At 43.6% G+C, this 20,377-nt stretch overlaps 1 protein-coding gene across 1 annotated transcript in view; it reads left to right on the top strand.

Moving 5' to 3' along the window:
* The window catches only part of PXDNL (peroxidasin like), a 353,529-nt gene that overhangs the window by 202,453 nt on the left and 130,699 nt on the right, over positions 1 to 20,377 (top strand). Inside the window, exons 5-6 of the mRNA XM_047842831.1 lie at positions 13,404 to 13,475; positions 18,688 to 18,759. The gene's annotated coding sequence lies outside the window, so the exon portion shown is untranslated. The remainder of the gene's footprint in view (positions 1 to 13,403; positions 13,476 to 18,687; positions 18,760 to 20,377) is intronic.

The raw sequence follows: 20,377 nt of genomic DNA, 5'->3' as shown, positions 1-20,377 counted from the left end.
TGAGATCAGTGTGGGGATATGATTTTTCTCCATTTTCCCAGGACTGTACTTACTAGGTTTTCAGGTTCTCCACAGAGACGTGGAGGGTCTTACACAGCTGCCAGGGCTCAGCTTGGGCTGACACAGCCCATGTGGACAATGGACACATATAAGGCGATGTCATTTGTTTGAATTATTGCATCCTTGGAGGTCTAAAAACCCAGGTTGATTTACGTTATCTTCCTTTATCAGTCCTGTGTATGAGAAACAATTTAGATTGTACTGTTGGAAGGTACAACCTAGAAGATTGGTGTATGACAAAATACCATAAATGCTTCACTGACCAAGTCATGTGAAGTTTCACAACATAGTACTCAGTCTCCTTATTAGGGTCTCAGGTTTGCATTTGGAAATGTTCATCCAGTGATGTTCCTTACATGTGTAGAAATCTGACACTTTGTGCAAAATATGAAATTAATGGCTTAAAAAAGGAACAAGGATTATACTCTGGAAATATGTCACATTTGCCAATTGAACAATTGAGTCTTCTTTGCAATTCTATTCATTAACTATTTCATACAACTATCATTATGATTTTCTCTTCATACCTTTTCCTATCACATTACCTTTTGTATGTTAAAAGCTTATCTACTCTGCATTTCTTTCTTAACTTCCAACCAAGATAGAAGCAATGTATTCTTTGTGCAATGCTAATATACCCATGACTTCGCAGCAACCAACTTCCTCAGTGAGAAAAACAGCTCTGTGTTCTTCAATTACTGTAAACTGGTCTATTCACGGTTGACAAGCCTTCTGTAATCCGTATATGGCTTAAATCCAGAAATAACATATAAAATAAAACCATAGCTGTGGGCACAGAGAAAACAATATTCATTTATGGGAAGCTTTGGTCGATGACCTTTCTAGTTCTCTCTGAGGTGTAAATCCCCAGGTGGCAATCAACCATGTCTGGAAATTGGATTTATGGGTTCCACTGAGAGTGCATTCCAGCCTAGAACATTTAGAGAATTAGGGAATTTTAAAGTTGATAAGAATGTTGTGGAGTCAACTTAAGTCTAACTTTTATAAGGTTTGCCTTTAAAAAGTGAATTTGAGGGGCGCCTGTGTAGATCAGTCGGTTAAGCGTCCGACTTCGGCTCAGGTCACGATCTCGTGGTCCGTGAGTTCGAGCCCCGCGTTGGGCTCTGGGCTGACTGCTCAGAGCCTGGAGCCTGCTTCTGATTCTGTGTCTCCCTCTCTCTCTGCCCCTCCCCCGTTCATGCTCTGTCTCTGTCTGTCTCAAAAATAAATAAACATTAAAAAAAATTTTTTTAATAAAATAAATAAAAAGTGAATTTGAGCTTCTGCAGCCAATTTAAAACAAAAGGCAACGGGCATATATGCATTCAAGTAAAAATGTTGTTCTCTCAAATGTTTGTGAACAGATGCATTTACAGGAAATTTTGAAATATACTGCATCTAATGACCTTTCCTGGCTTTTGAGTAACTTTTATTATAGCTTCCTTCTGTTTCTTTTGGAAAAGTTTTGTTATTGACATAGTAGTCAAATGCCATGCTTACTGCCAAGCAGCCAGTAAGGTCATGCTGCTGGGTGAACTATAGGCAGGCTGCCCTAAGATGGGCCACTTTGGCCTGAAGACCATTTTGAGTTAAAAGCACTCCAAACCCGGCGGATTCAGAAGCTCTTTACCTCACCCTCAACTGCCTGCCTGTACCAGGAGGAGAACTATTGACAGAGACTCCTCTTTACCCAAGAAACTTATCTATATAATGGGACACGCTTTGTTTTTGCAAACGCCTCCTTTTACCTTCTGGCTGGTGGTCTTTCTCCCCTTGGTATCCTCAGACCCCTCCTCTCCCCCTAGCTCCTATAAGCATCGGGTTGTCTGTCTTGGGAATTTACATGTCTGTGTGGCTTCCCCATACATGTGCTATTAAATTTGATTGTCTCCTGTTAATCCGTCTCATGCTAATTTGATTCTTAGAAGGACCAGTTAGAAGGACCTTGAAGAGTAGAGGAAATTCTCTCTCCCAAACAGAGCTAAGGACTTTTCTGATTCTTTGCCCATCCCGGCTCAGTTTCTGAGGCGATTTATACCCAGAAAGAAGGCAGATGGCCCAGGCTGTAGCAAATCAAAGACTGGCTGGCCTCTCGTGCTTCCTCACTGCTTGCTATCTTCACAGTGTTTTCAACTAACCTGACCCTTAAAGCCAAGAACCAGTCTGGAGACACACAGCCTCACTTGGCTGGGATCCCACGTCGGGCTTTAGCCTGCACTAATCTCTCTTTTACCTCACCTCTCACCTGTTAATCTCCTTCTTGCATCCAGGTCCTTAACACCCCGCTAGCTACAGTCCACCATGTTGGAACAAGTCCCAGATGCCTCATGCTTCCATGAAAATTGATTTCATTTGTGTGAAAATTGATTTCATTTGTGTGAAAGGTGGGTCATGCGTGAGGTCGCGTAAGCACAAACCCTCCCAAGATGTTCCTTTTCTCCTTGGAATTAGTCCTACCTCTCTTCCTTCTTACATGCTACTCTCACAAACAAATCTACACTTTAACGGCCTGGACAAGCACGTACTGGAATATGTCCTCCCTTGTGATTTTGGTCCTTCCAGTGACCCCTGTCTATGCCATCTTCCTTAGAAGTCCCATGGCACATGTTCTGTCAAGTTTATTTCTGCCTCTGTCTTCACAGTCAGGTGGTTTAGTCTTTGCACTTCTCTTTAGCCTATTTCTTTCCTCTAACTTTGTTGCTTTCTTTTCTTCACAGCATGAGCTCTGAAATTTCTCCAGTATGCTGCTTTTATCTGAAATACTCTTTACTTTTTCCGCTTTCAAAGTTTTAGTAGATGTGTGAGGTGTGTGCAATACCCCATTCAGGGGATTTTATGGAAATGATCTTAGAAGGAGCCATCTGACCTGATGAATATTGTCCGTGCACTCTCCCCACAGAAAAAGGAAGAACAAATTTCATGGGCTGGCAATTTAGAGTTGCTCTGTGATGACCCGTGGTGATGGCCAGGCCAGCCCAGCTCTTTCTGTTCTCTCTACAGCTAGCCTGCAACCCGGTCGCGAAGTGGCCTTGGAGAGTGGTCTCCCGTCCTAGGGATATCTCTGAAAATGAGCTTGAGAAGGAGGACCCTATGATTTCGATTTGGAAGCAGGCAGTTGGAGGCCCTGCTTTGGCCTCAGCACTAAACCAAGTTGCCCATTCTAGTTTTTCAAAAGAACTCTGCATTGAGAGTCACAGAATGTTGGTGCATATAAATAACTGCTTCTCAGTCGGCTCTTGGTCATGTCTGTTGTATGAAGGACAGGAGTACGGGTGGTAGGCCTTGGCCAAAAAGTCCCTATGCCAAGCCCCTGTCTAAAGTTCTAAACCTTATGGATTTTCTCTGCCTCCTTTGCCCTATATTCCAATCAAATGCCATGGATATCTGCCGCATTCCAGGAAATGCTAGGTGATTTTTATATATGAACTGCTGTTCTCGGCCACCTTGAAACAAGGCGTCATTTGTTCCATGTCACAAGGAGGTTAGTGATTTTCCCAACGTCACAAAGTAAAGGGTCGCATAGGGAGGTGACTACAGGCTCCTGTGCCCAAAGCCTGCGGTCTTTCATCGCACCACACTGTCCCCGTGCAAGGCCTGTGGTGACTGGTGGGTTTTCTCTCGGGTTTTCCCTGCATCACGTTACACTTGCTCAAGTTCATCCCAGACGCTCGTTTCTTCATTTCCACACCACTCTGGGAGCCTCAGGTTTCCTCTTATTCTGTTCCCTTGTATTGCCTTTGGCCAGAGCGCGCCACTAAATCACAGCACTGATGATATCAATCCCCTACCCTTGACCCTTTTGATTAGTAACTCAAACAAGCACACATCTATCAGGGAAGACAGCCTATCAGGAGAGACGAGCAGTCAGAATAATAAATAACATATAGAATCACGTAAGTCTATGGCAAAAATTTTAAAGGGTGCGTGCTTAGGAGTGCCAGGGACGTGGGAATGTGGCTGCAATCTGAAACAGGAAGGGTCAGAGGGGGCCTCACTCAGCAGGTGCATGAGAGCCAAGACTTCAACTGGGGAGGGATGTGGCCGGAGGAGAGACACAGGCTCCGTCAGCATGGGACGAGGCAGATCACAGGAGCGGATTTGCTTTGTATGGTGAACGATTTGTGTCCTGCGTGAACCCTGCAGGGGTTGGAAGAAAGACGTGGCGGGATTCATCCGACACGTTTTAAAATGATGACTGACTTCTGCCTTTTCCTGCCTTCTTCTGAGTTCTCTGTTAACAACAGACTGTGGCCGGGGGTGGGGGTGGGGGTGGGCAGGGGAGTAGTTGCGAGGCCCTTGGTATAAACCAGGCCAGAGGGGGTGGTGCCTCTGCCGCCCTCTGTAGCAGTATAGGTTTTACATGGGTGCGCATTCTGGGTCTACGGAAGTAACCCCTTGGATGTAGGATATTGGAGGAAGAAAGAAGGGAAGGATGCTGTCAAGATTTTTTGGCTCAAGCAACAAGAAGGAAGTGCCATCAGCTGGGAGGGAGGAGGCCCGGGGGGGGGGCGGTTATGGAGGGATAATCAGGGTTGCAGACTTGCACGTAAGTGTCAGAACTCTACTGGACAGCCAAATGAGACTTGGAGGCAGGAGTGGGAGAGAGTAGTCTGGACTTCCCGTGCGGCTGGGGTGTCACTGTTCTGCAGAAAATGTTCACAGCCACAGGACTGGCTGGCACTGAGTGTGGATGCAAAGTGGGAAGCCTGGGGACTGAGCCCTGTGCCTCCCGCACAGGAGGCTGGGTAAGAGAGAAGGAAACAGCAAAGGGATCGAGAAAGAGCGACCCTTCTGGCAGAAGAGGCACCAGTGTGGAAAGTACAGTGAGGAGGAGGGAGTTACCAACGGGCTCAAATGTCATTGAAAAATCAAATTTCAACACCCGCTCTAGCAGTGACGATAAAACCGTACTGAACTTACCTTGCTTGCTGTAGTGACAACTCAAAATGTGCTCCTCTGTCTTTCTTTCGTATATTTCTGTGACATTTCGGAGTTGATCTTGCCTTTTACGGTAAGGAGAAAATTGAGGGCAAAATTTCAGAGACGTCTCCCTCGCTTTCCTGGCTACCAGGATCCTGTCATGAATTGGTGCCAGCCTGGTTCACTGGGTCACTCTCTCAGCTCCTGTTTAAAGTGACGCCTTCCAATTGTGCATTGGTACCATCCAGTCCCTTCCGTCCTCTGCAGGGTCTTCCTTAACTTGCTTCTTTTAGTTCTTTCCTCCTCTCCTCTGGCACCCTTGTAATTGCTTCCCGCCATTTTGTTCTTCCCGGGCTCTGGAGTGTCTCTTCCACTCTGGAGTCCTTCAGTGTCTGCTCCATACAGCACCCAAAGTCACCACCACTGTTCCTGCTTAAAAAGCAAACCAGGCTTGGGGCGCCCGGGCGGCTCGGTTGGTTAAGCATCTGACTCTTGGCCTCAGCTCATTTCTTATCTATCTCAGGGTCATGAGTTCGAGCCCCACTTTGGGCTTTACCCGATGGGCATGAAGCCTGCCTAAACAACAACAACAGAACACCAGGTTTATATCACTATACTGTGCGCCTGAAACTGATAATAACACTGTAAAAAAATAATATAAAAACCAAACCAGTCTCCAGCTCAGCGTTTTGCAACCTCGGCAATGTTGACAGGAAGGGCCAGGTAATGTCGTGGGGGCCGTCCTGTGTTGAGGACTTGGATTGACGTCCCTGGCCCCTTCCCATTGGATGCCTGAAGGAGCACCTCCCCCAGCTGTGACAAACAAATATATCTTCACCGATCGCCAGATATTCCCCTGAGTTGGAAACCTCTGCTGTAGTTCCTCTCTCTCTCTCTCTCCAGCTAACTTCCAGTCTTTTGTTCACACTGCTACCCGAAGAATGTTTCTAAAATAAACATTTCACTAAGGATTTCCATTTCTTTAAATCTTATAATGTGTCCTGATTACTTTCAGGATAAAGTTCAAACATCCTTGCTGAGTTTCTAGACTTCTGCAGGCACTTATGCCTCTGTCCAACTACTTCTGTTCTGGAAAAGAGCCTCGTGCTTTCACTCCTCTGTGCTTCACATATACTTGTCTTCTTGCTTCCTAAAACTGCCTTTCTTCTTTTGCATCTAGGTAAGTACAGCTTGTCTGTAAAAATTAGCTAAAGGATCCTGTTCTCTGCACAACTCTTTAAATCTCAGTTGGATTCTTCCTATGCCCAAGGCATTCCTTGTGTTCATTATCATAATACACATCCTACTCAACTACGGTCATCGATTTCTTATCTTTTACCTCTAACCAGACTGGAATCTCTGAGAAGGTCAAGGATATTGTCTTACACTACAAAGGAACTCAAGAAAGCTTAGTCATGCTTTAATATGCTAAAGGATCGCAGAGAAGTAAAGTTATTTCTGACATGAGCAATCATTATGGTCATCGTGGAGACAGTACCATTTGAATTGTACCTAAATGGATGAGAAAACATTTTAAACACAGACACTGGTTTAACAAAAGGGAGATTCAAGAGGTGCTTGGGTGGGTCAGTCAGTTGATCTTTTGACTCTTGATTTCTGTTCAGGTCTTGATTCTAGGGTCATGGGGTTGAGCCCGAGTCCGCCTCTGTGCTGAGCTGAGTGTGGAACCTCCTTGAGATTCTCTCCCTTCTCCTTCTTCCCTTGCTCTGTGTGCATGCTCCCTCTCTCCCTCTCAAAATAAAATAAAATAAAATAAAATAAAATACAATAAAAATACATAAACAAATAAATAAATAAAAGGAGATCCAGACACAGGGAAATTGAAATTTGGTTAAAGGATGATTAGACTCATGTGAGGGAGGAAGGGAGTCACAAGTTGGCACGAGATCTTGGGAAACTTTGAATTCCAGCAGAAGAAAGTGGAGAGATATTAGGGACCCTAGTAAGAGGCCGTTGTAATTAGTGCTTTTTTTCTGTAAGAGCTATCAAACAATCCAATATAGTAGATTGGAAAGAAGAGGGTTGGTTTAGATGGGCCATTTATAGCTATTAGTTCAGGAGAAAAGAAATAAAGACTGGAAATTGGACTATACCTAAACTGTTTTCGAAACATGACTTTTTCCATAAGTATTCTAATTTAGGATTGGAATAACATTTTGAGGAATCTAGCTTGTACAGTAAAATTTTCAACTGATTTTAACTGTTTAAGAATAAATATAATCCTTGTATAATAGATTTTGGTAAAATAGACTATTATTGACTTCAGCACAGCATGCAAATAAGATACTAGAAAGCTTTTCTCTTGAACCTAATGGATTATGGTAATTCAGTCAATTTTTGTCTTTAAAACCAGTTAAAATAATTTACTGTGCTCTGAAATAAAGATCTCCGTTCAAATGCTTAATTAACTGCTAAACTGTATGAATAATTTATTGTTCTAACAGATCGTTCTGACTTGCTATTGTGCAATGAAGCTAGAAAATGCATATTTTAGTCTCATCTGATTCGCATGGAAAGTTGGGAGTCACAGTGGTGCATCCAGCAGGCAAACATTCTCTGGTGCATCTGGAGGCAGGGCACAGAAGATCTCCAAGTCAGCCCTCACCTCTGTGTGCCTTCTCTGAGGTCTGTCTCAGGTGCAGGATTGTTGAGGGCTTTATTTGAAACATCTCCTTTGCCCTATGCTCCCCGCACCTATTTCCTTAGCTTATGTTTTAGATAGACGTGTGCAAAATTGTATACACAGACACATCCAGACTCACACACACGTCTGTGCAACTTCTGTCTCCCAGCAGCACTCCTTTTCCCTTCCTGAACTCAAGGCTTTTGAGGAAATAAGAGGTAGCTACTTTTTCCAAAAGGGTTGGGAACACTGAACTTCCATTCTTTTTGACTGTGCAGTTAGAAACAGATAAATACAGTGTTCTCCTCTCCATCTCTGCTCTCACGTTAGAGTGGGGTTGCCAAGGTGATGGTATGGCACGGTGGGTTTGTTTTTATGTGGCCCAGTGAGTTCACACTAAAAGCTAAATCAAAACTAGCAACTTCTCTCCCCGAGAACCGCTCTTTCTCTATTATTTCTGTTATTTTTGTTGTCATTCTCTGGCCGCATGTTCTTGCTCTGCTCGGCATGTTTTGTAAAACTTGGGAAGATTTTTGTTCTCATTTGGGCGGGCTAATACCTGCGGCTGGCTGTGTAAGTAAATATTTACTCAGAGCGGTCAAGTATGGTGTCCTTGCCCACAGAAAATTGTGATTCTAAAACATCTCTTTGGAATGAGATGAATTCAGAAAGCCCCAGGAATCTGCTAGATGTCCTCCAGGTTTGTTAGTGCCTAATGATTCTTTAAGGTTTTAGGAAATGTGATTAAACATACATTATTGCAGATCTCACAAAAGTCAGGCCTCTGTCAAAATTTGTCATGGGTCTTCCTCGAGAAAATGCAGTGCCCTTACAGGATGTTGAGCCAATATTAACTCAGAAAGTTTTCATTACAGTTCCTAAGCCAGTCCATCTTTTGTTTTACACACCCTAGAATGTACTAAGAGTTCAAGGTCTTAGCCTCTTCTTTGCAAAGTCAATGCTGTGTGAAACTACTGGCTGGTCATTTGTTCTTTCAGTGATCAACTGTATAGTGAGTATCTATCTATCTGTTAGGCCTGTGCTAGGAAACTGGGAATGTTGGAAATGAGCTTAAACCCAGCACGGTCTCTGTCTTCATGGAACTTAGAGTCTAGTTAGGGGAGGTAGACATGGATCAAAGAATCACTCAGACTAGTATAAAATTGCAACCGTGCAGGGCAATGAAAGCCTGGAAGAGGGATTTGACAAGGAGCCCGGAGAAGGCTTACTGGAGGGAATAACACAGTTGGGATCCGAACACGGAGTAGGAATTCAAGCAAAACGAGAAGGGAAAGGAAGGGGAAGACTGCATGAAGGCCTTTGTGGGCAGGAGCGTGGCAAATACGAGAGCCCGGGAGAAGGCAAGAGTGCCGGGGTTGAGGTGGTGAAGGAGAGTGGGGTAAAAGGGCAAGATGGAAAAGAATTTTCAGGTGAGATCATGAAGGGACTTGGCTCTGTTAGAGAACTTTCTCTTCATTCTCGTGCAAACTGAAAGCATTTAAGAGTTCTCACAAGTATTTCCAGAGGGAAGAGAGGAGAAAGATGTAGGCAGACCAGTTGAATACTTTCTGTGTTGCAGCACCTAAGGTCATGCCCTGGTCTAGTGTAGCGGTGAAAGGGGATGGGATGAATTCAAGAGATACTTAGAAGGCAAAACCAAAAGAATGAGGAGTTTGTATAGGATATAGGGAATGAGGGAGGAAGGGTCAATCCTAGTTTTCTGACTTCGCACACTGACGTGTGATGGTTCCTGTGCAGGCAACCGCACAGGAGAGCAGGTGGGTTGGAGGGCGACTATAACCCTGGCCGCAGACGTACTGGGTTTGTGACACCCATAGGATAGATAAGAAGCTAGGTGTCTGAATCCAAATCTTAGTGGTACAGCTGGAGGTATAATCTGGAAGCCTTTTCCATAGAGATAATTGGAGCCATGCATGTCGATGAAATTATCTAGGGAGGCTGTGTTTGAATAAACATGAAATGACAATGGTGGTAATTTTCTGTGTCTAAATTCGTGTCTTATTTGTGTCTAAATTTCTTTTCTTTTTAAAACCTTTCTTTAATGTTTATTTTTGAGAGAGAGAGAGAGAGAGAGAGAGAGAGAGCAAGCGCACACATGTGGGGAAGGGGCAGAGAGAGAGGGGGACAGAGGATCCAAAGCAGGCTCTGTGCAGACAGAGGAGAGCCCGATGCGGGGCTCAAACCCACAAACCGTGAGATCATGACCTGAGCTGAAGTGGGTCACTCAACTGACTGAGCCGCCCGGGTGCCCCCTGTGTCTAAATTCCTTGGAAGGATTCAAAACAAAATTCTGGTCCCTTCAAGTGATCATTCACATTTATCTACCTTCAAGAAGTGCTTGAAAATGTCAGAATTTTCAACAGCCGAGGAAAAGTGAAGTTATAAGAGAGGATAGACTTGCTATGTTATCACGTTGAGTAAAGAGTAAAAATCAAGCCTAAATACTTCTCTGACTGGGATAAAGCCATGGCATAAATCAACTAAGCCTAACAAAACATTGTACTGCTTTGAATTGGGTTAAAGTAAAAAAAAAAATTGTTTTTTGAAAAAAATTATGTTAGGAAATTTGTTGGATCACATGGACAAAAACCTTAGACGTCTGTGCCACAATCAAACAGAATTCTCTTGGCTGTCTTACTTCCCTGCTAGGAATAAAATCTACTTTTGTGCATGTTTTCACATTCATTAGTAGTGAATTCAAATACTAGTTGCTTATCCTACTATATAGTGTATTAAATTGAAGTTCAGTAGAAAGTATGTGACCTGTAAGAGACCCGGGATGAATCTAGAATTGGGGAGATTTATTTTGGGGAAGTGTTCCTTGAATGGGGAATAAACAGGGCTGTGGTTAGAAGGTTCTCAGTATTTGCATGTCGGAAAAGATTATGCACTTCTTATGAATCACTAAGTGCACGTTGCAGAATAGAGAATAGTTAAATGTTAAAATCAGTGTTTTTCAATTACTCTAATTACTGCAGCATACAAATCACAAAATCTATTGACAAAAAATGTAATTCTAGATTAGCCCTTCACATCACAGTAGCTACAGCACTGAACAGAATGTTGTACGTTATTTTAACTTTTAGATTGTCTCCTGGCCCTGATTTTAATTGGCTCAGGGCTCCCTACAGAAAGGGCTGTTCATCCTCGCTCATTCTTGTTCCCTTCTTTGTAGTTACCCGCGTTCCTGTGCGAGCTCTGGGATGCGTGTTTGACCCACGATGCCGAGGGAAAGTGTTTGTGCTAAACTCCAGTTTTTATGTGGTGAAAATTCTAGTAAGGAAATTGTTCACGAGAAGTTTAAAAAGTAGGAAGGAAGAAAAATGAGGGCCTAGCTCACTCATGAACTGGAGTACTCACTTTCAGAATCTTCAAGTTGGCATTCAGGTGGCCAAAGGACAGACCTGGGCTTGGGGCCCCCTTCCCTGTGACTTGTTAGGGTGGGCCAGGACCTGGAATGAGATACTTTCCCTCAGTGAAGATCTCGACACCTTCCAGGAGAGGAAGGCACTCATGTAGTGGGAACAGCAGCCAGGCACGCTGAGGAGTAGCCCCCGGGGGTGTTTGCGAGCACGATTTCGCTCCACGTGTGGCTTGGATTTATTACTGATGAGCTCGTGACTTCTCCGTGTGGAGAAGACATTTCCCTCCTTGCGAAAGGCTTTGCCCCTGACCCGGGTGAATCAGGTCTCACTAGGCCATCTGTATGTGCTCTGCCTGTCTGCTGATCTGGGTGCAGCTGTTCCCTTGGCGACCAGACAGGCTGTTGGGCCCATGTGAGAAGAGAAACCTGTGCCTAAACCGAACCGCGGTCCCAGCAATTCCAAGCTGTGTGAAATTGAGTAAGTACCTTAACGTCTCTGTACCTCATTTTTCCCAGTTAAATAATGGGGGTATTCATAGAACTCATCTCGGTGTAGCTGTGAGGATTTAAAATGACCAAATGCATGTAAAGTACGTAGGACAGTAAGTGTTTAGTGTTGTTACTATTACTATTATTTAGTTCATGCTAAATCGGAAGCCCTGATCAGCGTTGATTCATATTCATTATGAAGCGTCCATTTGCGCTCTGTTAGTGAGCACGGAATCCCAACCATGCGATACACGTTACTTGAAAGAAAAGTCCTGTGACAGACCCCTTTCCAAATCATTCTTCACTGCAGTCCCCAAGGCTCCTTCCTCTCCCGCTCCTTCCTCCCACCAACACCCCCCAACACCCGATCCCGTCTCTTCCTTCTCGAAGTCTCCCAGGCTCTACGTCTGGCACTGGGCGCTAGACCAATTACAGAAGTCATGATTTTCGGGAGGGCAGTGTGTGGTGGGTGGGTGAGTGTGTATGTGTCACATAAAGGAACAAAGACAAGGCTGTTTTATGCAAACATTAAAGCAATTATGTCACACGGTGTCACTGTTGTAGCTTTTATAATTAGTAGAACCCTCGGAAGGAATATGGCGACCACCAGCCAAGAGGCCAAATTTCACAGGGTGCAGGGTTGGCTCCCGGATCCAACCCAGCACAGTCGGCAGCGATTGTTCCTTTCCAACTGCAACCTTTTCATTCTGTTGTAATTATCATGCTTTTACGCTGCTGTCTGAAGTGCTCATCCTATGAGAATGATTTTATAAGAAAGGAGCCTGGGAATGAAGTAGCCGCGTCTCTTTTCCTTAAAAATCTTTTTTTCTTCGTTCAAAAGTAGTTCCAACTGTGATTAAATAAATCTATTTAAGTGTAAACATGCAAAATGTAAAGCTTCTCTTCCTGTGTCCTCCCTTCAAGTCACATCACTTTCTGCTGACTAAGTCAAGTGCAATTTATTGTGTTCTTTCGTCAGGACATAATTCAGTGTGAGACTCGGTGTGTCCTTTCTCGTGGGGACTTTTGTGTTTGCAGTGCTTTCCTGGAGGAAGTTCACTGTAGACTGCTGTACGCGGCTGTTGGTTTCATTTTGACGACTTGAAAAGGCTGTGTTTAGAAGTCAGGTGCAAGGTGACTATTTAAATTAGAAGTCAAGTGCAAGGTGAATATTTCAGTTAGGAGTCGGGTGCAAGGTGAGGAATGAAGTATGCGGCCTTAGCAGTGGATCTAAGACTTGCTTTGCGGAGTCCTCTGCTTTGAAGGCTTGTTTCTCCATTTCCTCACAGAATTTCTGAGAGAAAGGGAAACCTTCTGTCGTCAGCTGTGCTGTTTTGTTACTCTGAGAGATGCCTTTCTGAAATGGCCGCTTTGGAAACATCCACTGGGTTGATTGCATAGAGGGGTACCAAGGACAGAGAAGGTCTAGTTCTAAAGGGATTAAAAAAGACACATTACTTTTTGTATATCCGGTGGCATAATTAATTCATTTCAAATATTCATATTAATACAGTGTGTCATTCCTTGTTCTCTCTAGACTGGAACATTCCCTCTATCCTGAAATGTAATAAGCGTGTGGTCACTTGTAACATGTCTTCTTATGATTCCAATCTTAATTATTATTCTAGCTTCACTTTAAAAATTTTAAGGAGTAGAGGAGGAACTTCACCAACACGTAGCATCTTTCTATTCAAGAGCGCTACCCAAGAAAAGGGGTAACATACTGCTTCTGGATGTGCTTCCTATTGGTTCCCGGTTGGAATGTCCGGTTTTTAGGACCAAAACTGTAGAGCAGAGGGGACTTGAGATGCTTCAGAGCTGAATTTCAGCCGAGGCTATTGTTAGTTTCTCATTTTATTTTACTTACCAGCACGCGAAATAACCAACTTGTTTTGTGCCTTGCAGCTATATTCACTTCAACCAAATAGAAACGCTACAGCCGGAGACCTTTGGAGACCTTGTGAAATTAGAAAGACTGTAAGTGTTGACTGTTTCCACGTCCTTTGCTTCTGCTTTACTTCTTTTGTTTATACGTGTTGACTGCCCGGGAGATCAGGACATTTTGTTGTAAGCCTAAGAAGCAGGGCCTGCGCCTTTGTGCTATAAGATACAGTCACTGTGAGACATTCTATAGTTTGAAATCCATGGAGAAAAGATGAATCACCCAATTAAAAATAGGGCAAAAGCGATGAGCAACATTGTGCGAAGGAGGTAAAACCACCTTGAAAACTTGAGGCAGAATTGACCACAGTTAACCATACACAGGCCCTGTGACCTATCGATCAGTCCCACTTCTGCTTCTAGACACAACAGATGTGCACCAGGAGGCACATTCTGGAATGTTTACGGCAGCATCGCTTCTAACCCCTCCACCCTAGAACGGACGCAAGCACCCGACAACAAAAGAAGAGAAATAGATTGTCGCGTATTCGTAACCCAGGAGACTCTACAGCACATACGAGTCTCAGAAGCGTTCTGAAACAAACAAACAAACAAAAAATCAAACATTGAAAATCGCGTAGTCTGATTTTGTTTTTAGGAGAAATTCAAAAACAGCAGAAACATGCATGGTAGCTAGAAGTTAGACAGTGGTTATCTTTGGAGAGAAGGAAGTGATGGGGGACAGCAGGAGGGGGCTTCTTCAGTGCTGACAGTTCTGTCTTTTTCTGTTTTCCCTGGATGGTAACTACACAGCTGCATTCACTTTTGGGGAAGTCATCGTGCTTACAGCATGGTGTGCACACGCTTCCAGACGAATGTTATATTTAATGCAGCTTTATGCGATAACAGTAACAAACCCAGAGGACACTTGGACAGCCTTGTCTTGTGTTGTCTTTTACCGGATGAAGACGCTCTAACCCTTAATCTCTTCTGTCCCTTAGAGTACCAAACTGATTGTGATTTTAGTAGAAGATACGGTATTTTTTTAAAGAATAAAAAAATGCAGAATGACAGAGCTGCACTGAATCAGGAATCATTGCACTGAATCATTCAGCAACACTGAATCAGGAATCTGTTTCAATTAAATATATTGGGGAAAAAATTGGAAATTAGGAGTTTGTAGGTTCTGGAAAGGATGCCCTTTCATAGGGATACAGGAAATAGACCCTTAAAATGGAAAGATAACTGCTTTTCCCATGCCATTACTCTAACCTTATCTGCATATGGAAGCACGGGAATTGTAATGCATGAACGTGCCTTGTTTGGATTTGTGTGTTTGTTTTGCTGAAGGAATGAAACGGAGGAGAGGGAACTGGGTAGGAAAGCGTTCTGTACCCCTTTCTTGTTCTGCCAGCTGCGAGCAGTGAGTTCCGCCTTGGCAGATTTCTCCTTCTCAAATACTTGACTGAGGGAGGACAGGCTTCCCTCTTTAGTTGCCCCTCCACACAAAATCCATTACTTTTCTTCTGTCCTGTAATGTTTTCCCCTTAGCGTTTTTTGCCACAATCTCTTATCTGTTGGTGACCTTTCACATTCTGTCCTCGTGACTGGTATGGATTTATTTATTGTATCGGCCATCTGGGCTATTATTTCGGTAGAGTTCTGAAAGAGAATGAGGCAAATTCGTATGCCTAGCCCACTAGTTTGAGTCGGCATTCTTCTGCCTCTAACTTTGAAGCATTTGTTGAAATGACATTTTAAATGTTAAAATTAAATGATCGTATTAAGGTATTTCTCACTCTAAACAAACTCAGGCTGACTTTGCCTGTAACCACACGTCCGCAAGTAATGTGCATTCAGCAGCAGCGGCAGCAAGAGGAAATCTAGAATAGTTCGTTATTTATAGGCTTTGATAAAAGCCCCCATGTGTTGCATTCATAAATAGCAACCCCTACCACTTGTGTGGAACGTTCTTTTCAGTGGAGGCATGATGCCAACGCAGACAAGTGAAGACCTGTGTCTTCGTCTTTTCTATGAAGAGGAGAATTACTTTGAAAATCCTGGCCCTTTACCAAAGTTAGATTTTTCTCCAGTAGATACAACTTCTCTTTAAACAGTCATAAACTATGTATTATTACATCACCAAGCAAAAGACTCTATATGCATTTGGTGAAGCCACATGGATTTAAACCGGTAATCGAGAGCTTGATGCACAGGCAGAAGATTGCAGTCATGCCTCTGGTGAAGTGTACAGAATTCTGATTTTTTGTCTAATAATTCACGGTTGCTATGGAAGACTGATACCGTTTCTCCCCAGTGCCACTGGCCAATTGCACAGTGGTGAGATCTTGGATGTTCTTCATAAAGCTGGCTCCTTATATTTCTTTTTTATGTTCATACTGACCTCAGCAAGCCATAGTTTGTATTTCGCCCGCTTTTTGTTTGGAATCTTTAGTGAATCTGTCTTTAAAAAGTGGGGAAAAGAGATCAAGAGGAAGAAAACCTTGTTATTCTGTATCCATAAAGAACATTCACGGTGACTGAGCGTACATTTGGTTTTACTGGTTTGGGGAGAATACCGGTTTGAAACAACATCACACTAGATGCTTTACGGAGTCAACCGGCCTGGAAAAATGTCTTCTTTCTCAGGCATGCACCTCACTAAAGCCAAGGCTTTCTCAAGAAGCTTTCTCAAGGTGTTAGGAGCTGAACAGGAAGTTTTCTCTACTTCTTAGAAGGCTCTTGGATTTCCAGTGGATATATCTTTAAACGCTAACGTAAATTTCAGGCAGAAGAGACACTTTTCTCTCCTCAGAACATTAATGTTGAAAAAAACCCTCATTCATGGCTTGGCTTGTTTGAGAGCATGTATATTTCTGTCACAGCAAAGAGATCAGTCTTTGTATCAATTCCAGTCCAATGGATACTGCTAATGCTTTTAATCAAGTGTCTTTAACGGAAAACATCAGCGGCAAATAATTAGACAAACTTTCCAATACAGGAGGAGGTGCTCTTTAGGACTTGTTGGGACTAAAGCAGTCAAAGTGATACTTCCACAAGCAGAACTCAACACATCATCTGCAAAGGCATTTTGAAGATTAACTTCAGGGAAGTTGGAAAGAAGAAAGAGAAGGCGGCACAGGCGTGCATCGTCGCACCCCTGCTACACAGGACTGCTGAAATAGTGCTTCTGTTTTAGTACTGTCACTGACATAGTAGTCTAGGAATTATCTAATAACAGTAATTCTAATAATAGTAGCCCCATTTTATAGACAAGGGAACAAATAGTTACAGAAATAACAAGTGGTGATAACACCTGATTCGGGAAGCCCAGTAATATGTAAGACATAAACTAATGTTGAAATGACGGCAATTTGGACATTTTCATCACTGTACAAAATTAAGGAAAATTGTTGACAATGATTTTTCAATATTTACATACCTTGCTTCCACATCTGTGGTGGTGGAAATGTTATGCTTTTTTCTTGATTTGATTTGCCTGTTCCACAATTAATTCTGGTCTACTTGGCTTGGAAAGTAGATAACATCTTTCGATCTCTGATTATTGATGCAATTTGCAGCCTTTTAAATACGTTAAGAGAATAATCAGCAGCCTTTTTACTGTTGTTATCACAATGCACTATGCTAGTTATAAATAGTCAAATAAGCTTGTAGTCCAGCAAACACACACACACACACACACACCACACACACACACGAATAAGTTGTCCAAATTATTTGGCTTTCCCCAAGGTTCAGCTGAAATGTACTACAAGCTTTTTCTCCATTATGAAATTCTATTCCAATATCCCCTGAGATATGAAAATGGATTAGGGCTTGTGGGGATTTAGAATTACTCTGTGACTTCCATCCGTACACCCGTCCTAACCTGTTTACTATTTCTTCTCTAGTCATTGCTTCTTAGTTTGGTGAATTGGGTGGGGCAGAGGATGATGAGTATAAGGAACTAAAATAGTAAGGATCAGGAGAAAATTTCTATCTATTCATATGTGCTTCAAATTTCCAAAACCATAAAAACGTTTTGCTCCTTCTGACTCCCTGTTACCTTAATCCCTAATAGATAATTAAAATTAAGCTAAAAACATACATTGCTAGGAAAACATGGCCAGATGACCCTATTACATTTTGAGATAGGAGCACTGGTCATGAAGTAGGACTCAGAGGGAGGCTGGACGTAGCTAATTTTTAACACTTTCTACATATTATTCAGTTATTTGTGCCCATTTCCTACAGTCTTCAGAAATAAATGGCCTGAAGGGATGCCTGGGTGGCTCAGTCGGTTGAGTGACTGACTCTTGATTTCAGCTCAGGTCATGATCTCAGGGTCGTGGGTTCAAGTCTTGCATTGGGCTCCACACTGAGCATGGACCCTGCTTGGGATTCTCTCTGTCTCTCTCTCTCTCTCTGTTTCTCTTTCTCTCCATCTCCCTCTACCTGTCGCTCTCACTCTTTCTCTCTAAAGGAAAGAAATGGCATGGAGCTCTCCTCTGTTTTGCAGATTATTGTTTTGTCTTCTTTTCATACACATGCCCTTGGTTGAATATGCTTTCAGTGGTGCTAGTGAGAATGGGAGCCCAGCTGTCATCTGCTAGCCCTAATCTCTCTCGTCACAGTGCAGGGAGGTGGTATGGCCGGGCAGCGCTCTCAGGGAGCCCAGACCAGTGCTGGACTGACCAGGTGAAAGGAGAGGTAGAAATCCTGTGGCATGGGCCTCCTCCGTTGCCTCTATCCATTACGTCTGGTGATGGAACCTAACTGGGAAGAGGAAGCCAGGGTCAAAAGAGCCTGGGGACGAGCTGCTTCTGTGATCTTCGCGGGCTGTGGGCATGGATTTGAAAGCGCACAGGCAAATGGTTGGCTGAGCCATGGACCAAGCGGCACCCAATGGGACTGGAGTTTAGCTAAACCGCAGGATCCGGTCAACCATGGTTTGCTTGCGGCCCCCTGCAGTCATACATACACTACTGTGCCATTTGTTTTGATGAAAACATTCTCTATGTTGATTTCCTGTGCGTTTAAAGACTTCCTTTTGTGGTTTTCTCTTTAGCACTTGTAATCTCTAACTAAAACAAAAAATTAAAAGACAAAAAAAAAGAACACGGATGAGAAAATACCAGTGTAGTGGCAGAAACGTGCATGTAAGTCTTTAAAACGGCGCTTGCATATTTGTCTTTCCTCACTGAGATATTTTTGAAAATGTACTATGGCGTCACACTTAGACTTTTTGAAAAAGTCTCCTAAATCGTCCTTACTGTGCTGCGATTAAAAGTTACCCTTTGTTTTTCAGGTTTTTGCATAACAACAAATTATCGAAAATCCCGGCCGGGAGCTTTTCTCATCTGGATTCATTAAAGAGACTGTAAGTGAAAGGAAGCGTGCAGACACAGAAACCATATGATTTCCCCCCAAATAAATAAACCCCAAGCAATGATTTGCCTTTGCCTCCTTCTGCCGTGAAAGATCATTGCAATTCTAGCGTGGTCGAGAGAAAACGGTTTCGTGAACCGCACAGCGATAGAGGACACAGATAGTCTACTGAGCTTTTTATGTATTCCCTTAGAAGTGACATTCAAAAGGAATATCGAAGACAGAACTTTCCTCGGTTCTCAGTAATTTCCTTGCTGGTCAAATCTAAAGGCTCCCAAGACTTCTTTTCCTTTCGCTTTTATTTAAAAAAGAGATGTGAGAAGTTCTAAAGAAAGTCTGACTCCTCTGGCCAGACTTCGCAAGCTGGGCCCCGTTACACCGATGGTTACGGGTACAGTTCATTTCTTCCGACGCTAAACAATTCAGAGCGAACACCCCAATCCTGTTTTAGTCTCCAGCTGCCTCGCTTTTCCGTCTGCCTCTGTGAATCACTTGCCTTTACCCTGATCTGTCTCTGCACCGTGCTCTCTGGGTATACTTCTGCATCGTTGATGGATTTCTGGTTGTTATTTTTCCCCTGGGTGAGTTCCGGTTATCAGATAAAGATCAAATGTCCCGCTTCCCGGTGCCAGTTGGAGGGGACACGGGGGCAGACTCACAGAGGTTTCTCTCTCAGCCTTCTTGGGGGCCACGTTGTTGCTGTTGTCTTTCTGGTGTGATGTGCCCAGGTCCAGGTTGACAGGCAAGGGAAGGTGAAGATTTAAGTAGGTATCGGAACACTGAGGGAGAGAAATGTGTGTTGTACTTGGTGCCTGGAAATCACGCTTGGAATCGCTGTGTTTCAAGGATCACGAATCATCAGGGGGAACGTTCATCCAGCCCCAGTCCATTGTTTCGGGCGTTCGTGCTCTGTTTTCTGTCATGGCAGTTCTCAGCGCAGATGCTGCCTCCCCCGTCTTTTCTCCTCGGGCTGTGCTGTTTGTGCTCAAACCCACCAAAGCCTTGCTTGGTGATTCTCTTCACCTGCCCAAATCTTCCTTCTCAGAGCTGGTTGCACTGAGCCGTTTGGAAAAGTACGCGCGTGGATTCTCATTTGCTGTTGTAATAGACTTTGTCTTCTAGAGCAGTTTCAGGTGCGCAGAAAGTAGTGAGACTTCCCACGTACCCTCTGTCCCCACACACAGCCTCCGCCACTCTCATCCCTCACCAAAGTAGAATAGCTCTTAAAATCCACACGTCGGGATCACCCAAAGTCCGTAGCACATCTTAGGGCTCACCCTTGGTATTGCACATCGTATGGGGTCAGATGAATGTGTAACGACATATGGCGTATGGAACGTCGTATGGAATATTTTCACTGCCCTAAAAGTCCTCTGTGCTCCTCTGTTCATCCCCTCGTGGCCGCAGCCGGCTCCATAGTTCCGTCTTTTCTCGGATGTCATATGACTGAAATCTTACAGCATTCAGCCTTTTCAGATGAAGTTCTTTCATTTAGTAATAGGCACTTCAGATGCCTGCATGTCTTTTCATGGCTCAATAGAGAATTTCTTTTTAGTCTTGAATACTAGTCCATCGTCTGGTTGTACCACAGTTTGTTTCTGCCTTCACCT

This window comes from Prionailurus viverrinus, chromosome F2, assembly GCF_022837055.1.
Source record: "Prionailurus viverrinus isolate Anna chromosome F2, UM_Priviv_1.0, whole genome shotgun sequence".
In the NCBI taxonomy this organism is placed as follows: Eukaryota; Metazoa; Chordata; class Mammalia; order Carnivora; family Felidae; genus Prionailurus; species Prionailurus viverrinus.
The sequence above is the reverse complement of the archived record's forward strand: the minus strand, read 5'-3'. Positions and strand labels throughout refer to the sequence as shown.